This window comes from Lampris incognitus, chromosome 4 (genome assembly GCF_029633865.1).
Source record: "Lampris incognitus isolate fLamInc1 chromosome 4, fLamInc1.hap2, whole genome shotgun sequence".
NCBI lineage: Eukaryota > Metazoa > Chordata > Actinopteri > Lampriformes > Lampridae > Lampris > Lampris incognitus.
Genome location: NC_079214.1, coordinates 72,231,325 through 72,243,887, shown reverse-complemented (window position 1 = coordinate 72,243,887; position 12,563 = coordinate 72,231,325). Strand labels below are relative to the sequence as shown.

At 47.2% G+C, this 12,563-nt stretch overlaps 1 protein-coding gene across 1 annotated transcript in view; it reads left to right on the top strand.

Moving 5' to 3' along the window:
• The window catches only part of ano1a (anoctamin 1, calcium activated chloride channel a), a 159,407-nt gene that overhangs the window by 24,931 nt on the left and 121,913 nt on the right, over positions 1 to 12,563 (top strand). The gene's annotated exons all lie outside the window — the stretch shown is intronic.

Below are 12,563 nucleotides of genomic sequence, written 5' to 3'. Positions count from 1 at the left end.
GACAGAGGGGAGACGGAGGGTTGTTGTGTACTTTATTGTGCATGTTTGTCAGGGTTTCCCCTGGTTTACCTGCCGCTAGAGCTGAGCGATATAACCTCGTATCAGTATCACGATCATTCCACACATTTACCGTGATATAATGACACATTCTGATCTTTTCTTGTAAACACTGGCTCAGAGATACTACTGTTTATTGTTACCGTCATGGCCCCCTGAAGACTAGAAGTCTGTACCACATGATCAGCTGAAAGATCCCTTGAGTCATCCGCCATATTTTCACAGCATTTTTTGGTATAACAGTTTGGGAACATGTCTTCATGAGGGCACAGCGTCTCTCTTGTTGAGGGTTTGAGTCTTTTTAAACCATTATGGTACACTGCAGCTATGGGACCATGTCCTTTCACCATGTAGTAGGTTTGTGATGCCTTGACTTACCTCGAGCCATCCGTGTGAATCTTTTGCATATTGTGTGGCTTTAGTAAATGCTTTTCTTGGAGACGGCTGCTTTGGGGAATCACTTCTGAAATGAGTAACCTTATCTGCCTTGGGTTTGCCACAGTTTATATTTCACTTCCCTTTGTTCAGTACTATCTTTGCTCAAGCCAAAATAGGACAAAATGATTGATTATGCATCTTTTTTTTTTTTAAAACCAGCTCATCTTGAGTTATCCCTGGCTGGCTGGGCTTCGTTATTAGTGGTCATGTTGTCTCATGGCAGCACGGTGGCGCAGTCGTTAGCGTGGTCACCTCACAGCAAGAAGGTTCTGGGTTCGAGCCGCGGGGTAGTCCGACCTTGGGGGTCGTCCCGGGTCGTCCTCCGTCTCTGTGTGGAGTTTGCATGTTCTCCCCGTGTCTGTGTGGGTTTCCTCCGGGTGCTCCGGTTTCCTCCCACAGTCCAGAGACATGCAGGTCAGGTGAATCGGCCGCACTAAATTGTCCCTAGGCATGAATGTGTGTGTGTGTGTGTGTGTGTGTGTGTGTGTGTGTGTGTGTGTGTGTGTCGGCCCTGTGATGGCCTGGCAGCCTGTCCAGGGTGTCTCCCCACCTGCCGCCCAATTACTGCTGGGCTAGGCTCCAGCATCCCCGCGACCCTGCGAGCAGGATAAGCGGGTTGGATAATGGATGGATGGATGGGTGTGGTGTCATACCTGGCATGCTGCATTTGTTATGAATGAAAAACAGAGGCTGGACGAGGCAGAGCCAAATGACAGGACATGACTGGGTGTTGTAGTTTTTGTTTTGTTTTTTTAAGTGCCAGCACACAATGTTCCACAGAGGGGAAAGCTTTTGCCGAGCATACCAACGCGAGCAGCATCATGTATGTTGTGCTGCTATATGGCAGCGTGACTGCTTCCCCATTCAGCATCGTGCTGGTTGAGACACATCAATAGGAAACGTTTAATCGTGGCCATCTTGTTCTGCATTGCATCAGATAGAGTGTCAGCCAGAGCCATGATGAATTTGTGTTCCTTATTCCAGTGATGAGTTCTCTTATGAGCCAGGCCTATAGGCTCTAGTGCTATAGGTTCTCGTCCTAGAGAGATCACTTTACTGGGGAAAAGGCTCAGGAGTTGGAAAACATGTTTACTTTTGACGAGGGTGAAGTGGACAAAATAGAGCCGCTCAAAAGGAAATTTGAGGACTGCTGTACCCGAGGAAAAACTCTGCATACTACAGACACTTTTTCAATAACAGAACACAGAAACAGGATCAGAATCATCAGAATACTTTATTCATCCCCGAGGAGAAATTGGGTAAGCCTAGAGGTTTACCCAATATAGGATTTTCCCAGTATAGGATGAGATGTTTGACCAATTCCTCACCAATCTGCGGCTGCTGTTGAGAAACTTGAGCATGAGCATTTGGTGGGTGGACTTATAGAAGACCATATCATTGAGGGGATAAGGGATAATGAGACTCACCGGAAGTTGTTGAGGGAAGAAAGGTTAACGCTAGAGAAGTGTATTGACAGGGTGGCCGAGTGGACTCAGAAACAGATGCTTAGCTTCACTAACGCAGAGGAAAGCAACACAGCAGCAGTGAATGCTATCACACAGGATGAATGAATTGCGCTTCCAAGGACAGGCAGAGAGTGGATCACCATAGCAAGGAGAGGGGTAAAACAGAGCAAGACAAGTGCAAACAAGCAAGATGAAAGAGATAACGTGACTGACTGCCAATTCTGTGGACGACCAGTCAAACAAAGATGTCTAGTATGTGGGAAGATATGCAGCAACTGTAAAAAAGAAAACAACTGTGCAAGGGTATGTCAGAGCAAAAGCATAAATGAAATTCAAGAAGGGACTGACTGACAGCAGCATAGAGCTGACTATATTTGCTTTCTCAAATCAAACAGAGGATGTGGCTTGACATGTAAAACTAGATATTAACGGGCACCGAGCGCAATTCAAAATGGACAGTGCAGCACAGACTAAAAGTGCCTAAAAACTGGCTAGAAAATACAGAAAACATACCCATTTCATATCAAATCTCCCAAAAGGCCGTTATCAAGGTATGGCCGTAACAGGATACCCATGACAGGAGAATGTGAACTTCCATGCACTCTCAAAGGACAGACATACTTCTGCGACTTCGCAATTGTAAACGTGGAAACTGCCGAGCCCATACTAGGACTTAATTATTGTGTATGGATGAATCTAGTGAACTCATGAGGAGTGTGGAGACACCAGGCAGCAGCTCTGCTGTAATGGAGGAATACAAAGATATGTTTGAGGGGCTGGGGTGCCTTGAAGAGCCATACCCCATACACATCAAACCAGATACCCCTACTGTTGTACACGCCCCACGAAGCATTCCAGTCATGCTCATGGATAGGCTCAAAAAGGAACTACAAAGAATGGAAAAACTGAATATAACTGCAAAGGTGGACAAACCAACAGAATGGGTTAACTCAAGGACAATGGTAGAAAAACCCAATGGCAAACTGCCAACACGCTTAGACCCATCCATCCATCCATTATCCGAACCGCTTATCCTGCTCTCAGGGTGGTGGGGATGCTGGAGCCTATCCCAGCAGCCACTGGGCAGCAGGCGGGGAGACACCCTGGACAGGCTGCCAGTTCATCACAGGGCCGGCACACACACACACACACACACACACACACACACACACACACACACACACACACACGGACAATTTAGTACTGCCGATTCAGCTGACCTACATGTCTTTGGACTGTGGGAGGAAACCGGAGTCCCCGGGGGAAACCCACGCAGACACGGGGAGAACATGCAAACTCCACACAGAGGACGACCCCCAAGGTTGGACCACCCCGGGCTCGAACCCAGGACCTTCTTGCTGAGAGGCGACTGCGCTAATCACTGCGCCACCGTGCCGCCCGTGCTTAGACCCGAAAGACTTAAGTATTGCAATTCGCAGACAACACTTTCACATAGAAGGATGGAGGAAATCATGAGTAAGCTAGCTGGCGCTAAGTGATCATATACCAAACAACTAATCAATGCTGACATCCATCCATCTATCCAATAACCAAACTGCTTATCCTGCTCTCAGGGTCATGGATGTGCTGGAGCCTATCCCAGCAGTCATTGGGTGGCAGGTGAGGAGACACCCTGGACAGGCCGCCAGGCCATCACAGGCAATGCCGATACTGTATGCTAATAGATAAAGGAGTGATGATAATGCAGTACATGCTTTGGATTCCGTAGATAAAGCAATGCAGTGTTCCAAGCAGACCGGATGGCATGCTGTAGTTGACAGAACGCTCATTACAACCAAAGAGACTTGACTTGGGCTTGTGACCAAATACTTGAGACTCGACCCTCAAAGACTTGACTTGCAAAAAATGACTTGTGAGCATCTCTGCATCAGATTTACATCAACACACTCCATATGAACTCAGCAGTCAGACAGAAGTTACAATCTCGAGCCACACATCTCACCCCACTCTCGACTAGAAATGAGTAAGACTTGAGAAGTTGTCTACACTAATTTGATCAAACGTGTTACAAGAAAAAACCCAGTGTTTACATTTGGGAAAAACGTGTGAATGCTCAAAATCCATCTATAACACAACATAGTCCCCAGTAACATTGAATAAATTACAAAAAATTAAATGGGAGATATATTCATAACACACACACACACACACACACACACACACACACACACACACACACACACACACACACACACACACACACGTAGATTGATTACAGATTAACAAAGTAAGCGTTAACACAAGGAAAGGAAAAGAAACGAATTACTCTAAATAAAGGAAAGGATCTGGGGGAACTACGCTATCAAGTGAGGTGACTAGACATTTGCTAAAATCCTCATCGTCACAATTATATGGTGGAACCCAGAGATCAGGAGAATATTGAACGTGACAGCATTAAGTGTGGTCTTAATACAATATTTAGGATCACCCAAATAATACAAGTAATGACAAAAACAATAACAAAACAGGATAATACCCACAGTCAGTGTACGAATGAATAACGCACCCACAGATGGCAAGGGGCCAAACCCTCCTTACAAGGGATCCCACCCATGAACAGTACACAAATCCTTTACCCCTTGTTCAGTTTCATGTTTCCGTTCAGATAGTTCAGCATCGTTGCTAGTAATATATGCACAGCATTCAGTGGAGATCACCTTACATACACCACCCTGTGAGGCGAACAGAAGATCCAACGCCATCCTATTTTCAGTTGCTAGGTGTCCAACATCATCTAAGCCTCTCACCGTGGCTGTAGAGATGTTCACGTCACGTTGCAACAGTAGAGAGTGACTTGATTTTGTCCTGGGCTGCATATACTATACCATACGAGGGTGTTGCGTTCCCCGTTAAAGGTCCAGGGGAGGAGGGGCAGTCACAAAGAAAATAAAAGTATCCCGGGGGACAATAAGAAAGGTGGGAGTTGGAATGACATTTTTTGTCACATTGGCCATCTGCGGGGGCCGGGGGGCCGGGGGGGGGGGGGGTTGGCACAGCAGGGGTTGCTGAAGGCTGAAGAAGCTGGGTAGAAGAGACCTGGGGTTGGGCTCTCTCCTGGAGCTCACTTAGGTCCTCCCTTGTCTTTCTCCTCTGGGACACGACCGCCCCCTGCCTGCTGTTCTGCTGCTTATGTTTTCAGGCCTGACAGTCAGCAACTAAATGTCCAGGCTTATGGCCAAAACAAACACCGCTGCAGCTGCCCCCTGGGGACCGGGGTTCGCACCTCGGTCTCGTCAGATCCGACTATGGCCGGACTCGATGAAGCAGCAATAATTGGCAGCACTGTCTTGGGGAGGGTGGCGGAGTCGGCTTGTGTTCGTCACATGAATGCGTCTCTGGGTGTGTCAGAAAAAGCAGTGGTTCGGCCTGGAGTCGCGAGGCGGCTCCTTCGAGACTGCCGGCCGGAGAGATGCAGTTGGCGAAGGCATGCAGTACGGGGGTGGGTGTTTGAATTAAAATAGGGATCGATTGGCCACTAAATTGGGGAAAAAAATCAGAAATACATTTTAAAAAAAAACACCGTTTCTCCACCTTAGGCTTTGGAGGAGAGGTACTGACACATGAAGCCTGGGTGACATGCAAGTCAGCATCCCATGAGGGGGGCTCAGTCGTGGGGGGGGGGAATATTGTGCTGCACAAAGTTGTTTTTGTGTGCGAGCGTAAATTCGTCCGCCAACACCTCAGCCTAATGCAGGATGGACACTGTTCATTCAATTAAGTGACAATAGAGTCAGGCATAGTTTTTTTTTTAATTCCTCCAACACCACCAGCTCTTTTAAGGAAGCCAAATCATTGGCCTTACATGCCGAACACCACCGCTCGAAGAGAAGGCTTTTTCCCCGTGCAAAGTCAGTGTACATTTGATTATGGCTTTTCCTGAGACCTCTGAAACGCTGTCGGTATGCCTCTGGCACCAACTCGTATGCCTACGGAATAGCACCGAGTTTTTCATACATGAGGCTATGTGCGGCAGAACGTGAGGCGCAAGCTTCCAGAGCTTTTCCAGTCAAGTTACCCTGGAGCGTTAAGGCCACACACCCTGCGGCCAGCGTAATGCTGCGGCTATGCACTCAAAGGCACTGGAGTACATTTCAACCTCCGCCTCACGGAACACAGGGACCACAGGGAACACAGGGACCACAGGGACCAAAGGGACCACAGGGAACACAGGGACCAAAGGGAACACAGGGACCAAAGGGACCAAAGGGACCACAGGGACCAAAGGGACCACAGGGAACAAAGGGAACACAGGGACCAAAGAGACCAAAGGGAACACAGGGACCACAGGGACCAAAGGGACCAAAGGGAACACAGGGACCACAGGGACCACAAGGACCAAAGGGAACACAGGGACCAAAGGGACCAAAGGGAACACAGGGACCAAAGGGAACACAGGGACCAAAGGGAACACAGGGACCAAAGGGAACACAGGGACCACAGGGACCAAAGGGAACACAGGGACCACAGGGACCAAAGGGACCACAGGGACCACAGGGACCAAAGGGACCAAAGGGAACACAGGGAACACAGGGACCACAGGGACCAAAGGGACCAAAGGGACCACAGGGACCAAAGGGAACACAGGGACCAAAGGGAACACAGGGACCACAGGGACCACAGGGACCAAAGGGAACACAGGGACCAAAGGGACGTCTTTGCTCACATCACACACACCGGTAGAGCTCGACGTCGGCAACTCACTAGCAACGGCAGAGCCAGAACCTGACTGCAACTCTGTCGCATTTTGATAGCCGTCTCTGCCTCCAACTTCCTCAATTCCAACTTCCTCAATTCCAACTCTGCGAAGCTGAAATGCCCTCGGCCTTTCCTCCTTTTCCAACTGGAGGTGAGCAAGACGGACTGTTAACCGCTCATGCAGTTTAGAACCCGGAGTAGACATATGTAAAGCCAACGTCGCCATAGCTAAGACAACAAAAACCATACACAGACTGAACGTAAATCAGCCTCGGCTACAGCCACTCAACCTGTTGCTTTATTAACTCAACAATTCAAAGTCACATCCACCGGGGGCAAAATTACAGCAAGCTAGAAATAACGTATGATTAGCCTACCAACCAAAAACGTCCCCGGTTTCTTCCTAGTTGGAACTTCACCTACTTGTCTTCTCGGAGCGTGCCGGGCTCAGGGCGGCTTCAAAAGCTGAACTTTGGCGGCCTGAGCCCCGAAACGCCTACCCCCCGCCAGGGAATTTTGTCCCTGCCCCGGATTACTCCTGAAACAAGAAAGGCAAACTAATAAAAAGAGTGTCAGATGGAAAGACTGATCACAGCCCAGCTGGACACTCCCCTATTCTAACCAGGGAAGCTGTGTGAAACATCAAACCAAGGCTAAATAAGTCACAATACTCACCACACCCGCCACCGGAGACAAGCTGCACACAGCAACGACTTACACACACACACACACACACACACACACACACACACACACACACACACACACACACACACACACACACACACACACACACACACACACACACACACACACACACACCCCATGGAATCCACTTCAGAACCCTCTTATTCAAAAAGATTATCCCGTACGAGCCTGCAATTGTTACGTTCTCCATTAAAGGTCCAGGGGAGGAGGGGAAGTAACAACGAAAATAAACATATCCCGGGGGAATAAGAAAGGTGGGAGGCGGAACCAGGTGTAAAAGCAAACAGGTTTATTAACAAAAAAACCCTAAGCCAATATACACAACAAAAAGGGCAACTGAAGATGATGGCTCTTAACTAACCAGGATTAGCTAACAAGCAAACTCAGATCAGACCAAAAACAATAACAGGTTTCACCCCCCTTCTCAAGGAGTATTGACCATTAACACAACAGCTCTCTCTCTCTCTCTCTCTCTCTCTCTCTCTCTCTGGTTGGTTGCCAACATTGGCCCACTGGCCGTCTCTCTCACTCTGGTTGCCAACATTGGCCCACTGGCACTGCTGGGTGTCGTTCTCCAAGTTTTATACCCAGCTGATGAGGAATTGGAATCACCTGGGCTCAACCAGCAGCTCCACAGGAGGCGGGGCATTACCTGGAGAGGGAATTACATACACACACGGCACTGGGGCCATAACAGGGGGTATCAATATGCCAAATGTGCACTGAGCAGTTGATAAGACACATTTAGCTTTGCGATGGAGTGATGATAATTCTCATGCTGACACCTGTCTGATTAAGGGTACCAGAAATACAAAATAGCACTGACTGTGGGTTTCCTTCGGGAAACAGCTATGCCTGATCACTACAAATCAGATAGACTTTTTCAGGCAGTACGGGTTGCTTACTGGAAGTTATCTTTACTGTCCTATTACAACGAGTAGTATTTGTGGTAATTTTATAACTGGGGTCCTGTACACACAAAGAAACATCAGGCAGGGCATGCACACACAATAAGTAAATGAACAGTTGCGAGCCAATGACTTAGAGAATATACTAGGCCTAGAGCAATTATACACAGTAAAACCTAAAACTGCCAACTGTATTTGCAATTACCATGGAGCTGAATACACCCCAACTACAATACGATAGGTGTATTCTTATTCAGTCATAGGCTTACATTCCATATCATTACTGCAGTTAGCAGGTGTCATGTCCAAAAGCAGATCATTTCAAGCTATAGTCTTTGTGACTTGCTGTAGTCTAAGTATGCCCCCTGCTGATAGGAGGATATGGTAGCCAGCTAGGTAGTCAGGCACTTATGTGCAGTCAGGAAGCCACCTGCCATGTGTAAATACATCTGTGATGGTCTGGCGGCCTGTCCAGGGTGTCTCTCCGCCTGCCGCCCAATGACTGCTGGGAAAGGCTCCAGCATCCCGCGACCCTGAGAGCAGGATTAGCGGTCTGGATAATGGATGGAGACTTCACTAAAATCATCGTTCACTCCAGTCATTGTCTGTCCATTTATTGATGTTATAAGAAGAAAAAAACATCGCATTGTCGACGAGGATCGAACCTGTGCAACGAAGGAAAATTCCATTGAGAAAAAAAACGAGGAAAGCAACGTCGCTCTCCTTTTTGTTTGATGGAATCGGCAAGCTGGAAGACTTCCAGGTTAAGCTCCATATCAACCCCAATGTCCAAACCACATGCCAACCGCACAGGCATGTGCCATTCCACATAAGGCAGAAAGTGAAAGATGAACTGCAAAAGCTAGAAGCAGATGACATAATTGAGACAGTGTCAGATCCCATGCCATGAGTCTCTTCCATCGTCACACCCCCGAAACCTAAAGACCCAGACAAAGTGAGAATCTGCGTGGACATGTGTCAAGCAAACACTGCTATCAAACATGAACGTCACATCACATCCACCATGGATGATGTTATTCATGAAATGAATGGAGCCACTGTGTTTTCTAAGCTGGATTTGACAGCAGCGTACCACCAGCTAGAGCTCCACCCTGACAGCAGGTATATAACCACGTTCACCACCCACCTTGGTTTGAGGCGATAGAAACGCCTGAACTTCAGCATCTCATCAGCTGCAGAGGTGTTTCAGAACACAATCTGCCAGACTCTCCCAAGGCCTCAAAGGAGTGAAAAATCTGAGTGGTGACGTCATCATCTACGGTACCTCCCAGTCTGAGCATGACAGCAACTTCAGAGCAGTGTTTCAGAGGCTCAAAGAGAGTGGCCTCACACTCAGCCGAAAGAAATGTGAATTCAACAAGTCCAGGCTCGAATTCTTTGGATTCATCTTTTCTGCTGATGGCATCTCAGCAGACTCCAAAAAGGTAGCAGCTGTACAGCAGGCCAGCAACCCAAAGGATCAGGGTGAAGTCAGGAGTCTACTCGGGATGGCTAATTACTGTTCTCGAGTCATCAAAGACTTTGCCTCCATCTCTGTACCACTGTGCAAGCTCACAAGGAAAGATAAGCCATGAGAGTGGGGTCCAGAACAAGAAGCAGCACTAAATGCCATCAAAGACAGTCTCACCAGTGAAACCACCATGTCATACTTTGATCCAAACAAAGAAACAGAGCTGATCATTGAAACCACCCCTGTATGGCTCAGTGCCATCCTTTATCAAAAGGAGAAAGGTGAGAGCCGCACCATAGCATATGCAAGCCGTGCTCTCAGCGATGTGGAAAAGCGCTACTCACAGACAGAGTGAGAAGCACTGACTGTCGTCTGGAGCAGCGAGCATTTCCACTTTAACATCTATGGACATCTATTCACACTAGTGACTGATCACAAGGCCCTTGAGATCATCTGGAACAATCCCAGAGCAAAACCACCTGCCAGAATCGAGAGATCGGGACTGAGGCTTCAGCCATACAAAGTGGAGTATAGAAAAGGAGCTGACAACCCAGCCAACTACACATCCCCTCATCCCATACCCACACAGACAGGTGACAGCACTTGGGCAACAAAAGATCAGTGCACATATCAGAAACAATACGTGGTACAAGGTCACACATGACACAAAACACACTGCCATTCTGAAGCAGTTCAAACAAATTAGCAGTGAACTAACAGTGGCACCCACGAACGATATCATATTAAGAAACACGAGAATCGTCATCCCCAAAGCCCTACAGAACAGAGTCCTACAGCTCACCCAAGAGGGATACCAGGGCATTGTTAAGACAAAAACACTCCTTAGGACAAAAGTTTGGTTTCCAAACATGGACCAGCAAGCAGAAACTCCAGTCAAAAACTATATAGCATCCCGGGCGAACACACCAGTCACACAGAGCCACTGCATATGTCTGAGTTACCAGAAGCCCCCTGACATAGCACAATTGCAGACTTCTATGGACCTCTCCCCACTGGAGAGTATCTACTTGTCATTGTGGATGAATACACACAGTATCCAGTCGTTGAGGCTGTTAAGTCACCTTCAGCTAACACAGTCATACCAGTTGGAGAATACTATGTCTATCCAAAGTATTCTCCATGTTTGGAATCCCCAGAGTGCTCAAAACAGAGCCCCCTGTTTAACGGTGACCAGTTTGCCCAGTTCGCAACCTACCTTGGGTTTCACCACCGCAAAATCATACCCGTGGCCCCAGCCTAACGCCACTGCAGAGCGTTTTATGCGCACACTAAGCAAGACCATCCGTATTGCAGGAACACAAGGCATACCATGGAAGCAGCATCTCAACATCTTCCTTCGAAAGTATCATTCTACATCACACAGCACCACAGGTGCTTCACCAGCAGAGCTTCTGTTCCAACGGATGATCTACACAAAGATTCCCACAGTCAACCATGCCACTTCCAACAGCTCAGATCACGGAATCCGAGCAAAAGATCGAGAAGCTAAAGCTAAGATGAAAGCTTATGCTGACACACGTTGTCACAGAACGCCAAGTACTCTCACCCCAGGAGACACCATGCTCCACCGCCAGCCTAAGCACAACAAGCTCACCACACCCTACAACAGTGAGCCATACACTGTGTCAAAGATCAAAGACTCAAAGGTCACAGCAACAAAGGATGGACAGTCCATCACGAGGAACTCATCCTTTTTCAAGAAAATCGCTACTGATCTCCTGAGCATTCCACCAGAGCCAGATGACGATAGCAATGAGACTGTTGTCAACACACCACCTCCAAGATATTCTGTTCAGTGCAGCAGACGTCCTCCTCCCTATCTCCATGAATATGAGTAGGCTCACAAACCAATATGGACTGTTATGGACTGAGAGATTACTCTATCTCATGGACTGACAATGTTGTTGTCATTCAAGACTGTTTACAAACAGAGTATTGTTCCATGGACTGTTCTATACAAGCAAGCTTAAAGCATAAAGTAAAGGACTGTTTTGGTTGCACTATAGAAATTGACTTTTCAGTTGTTTCAGGGACAGCTACAGTAAATTTGTTTATTGCAAATAAGGAATAACAGTCAAAGTTAAGGCCATTATGGGTTTTTATTTTTTATTATGTGTATCTGAGAATGCTTACAAGGAAAGTACTTCAATAGCACTTCGGAAATTAAAACTTGTTGTTAAAAAAAAGAAAAAGAAAAGCGTGATGTAATGTCCACAAGCAGATCATTACAAGCTATAGTCTTTGTGACTTGCCATAGTCTAAGTACGCCCCCTGCTGATAGGAGGATATGGTAGCCAACTAGGTAGTCAGGCACTTGTGTGCAGTCAGGAAGCCACCTCCCATGTGTAAACATATCCTGTGAGACTTCACTAAAATCATCGTTCACTCCAGTCGTTGTCTGCCCATTTATTGATGTTATGAGAAGCACAAAACATCACAGCAGGCACAGCCAGAAACTCTACACAATACTGAAGCAATGCATTCCTTGTTTCAAATTTAGATACCTTCCATAATACTTCGTAGCTCAACTCACACAGCCTGTAAACTTTATTGAACTTTATTGACAAGGCAAATGAGATTATATCTACCTCACTATCGAGTAGATCATAATGAATCAGCCCTGAGACATAACATACTGAGGAGGTGTCAAATAGGTTAATATCGAACAGCTTAATGTCTGCTGCAGACATCGGTACTGGAACTACCATAGGTGATTGAGACGATGTAGGTAATTGCTGAAAAATCCAACAATTAGTAAAGTTATGAGAGGTGGCCCAT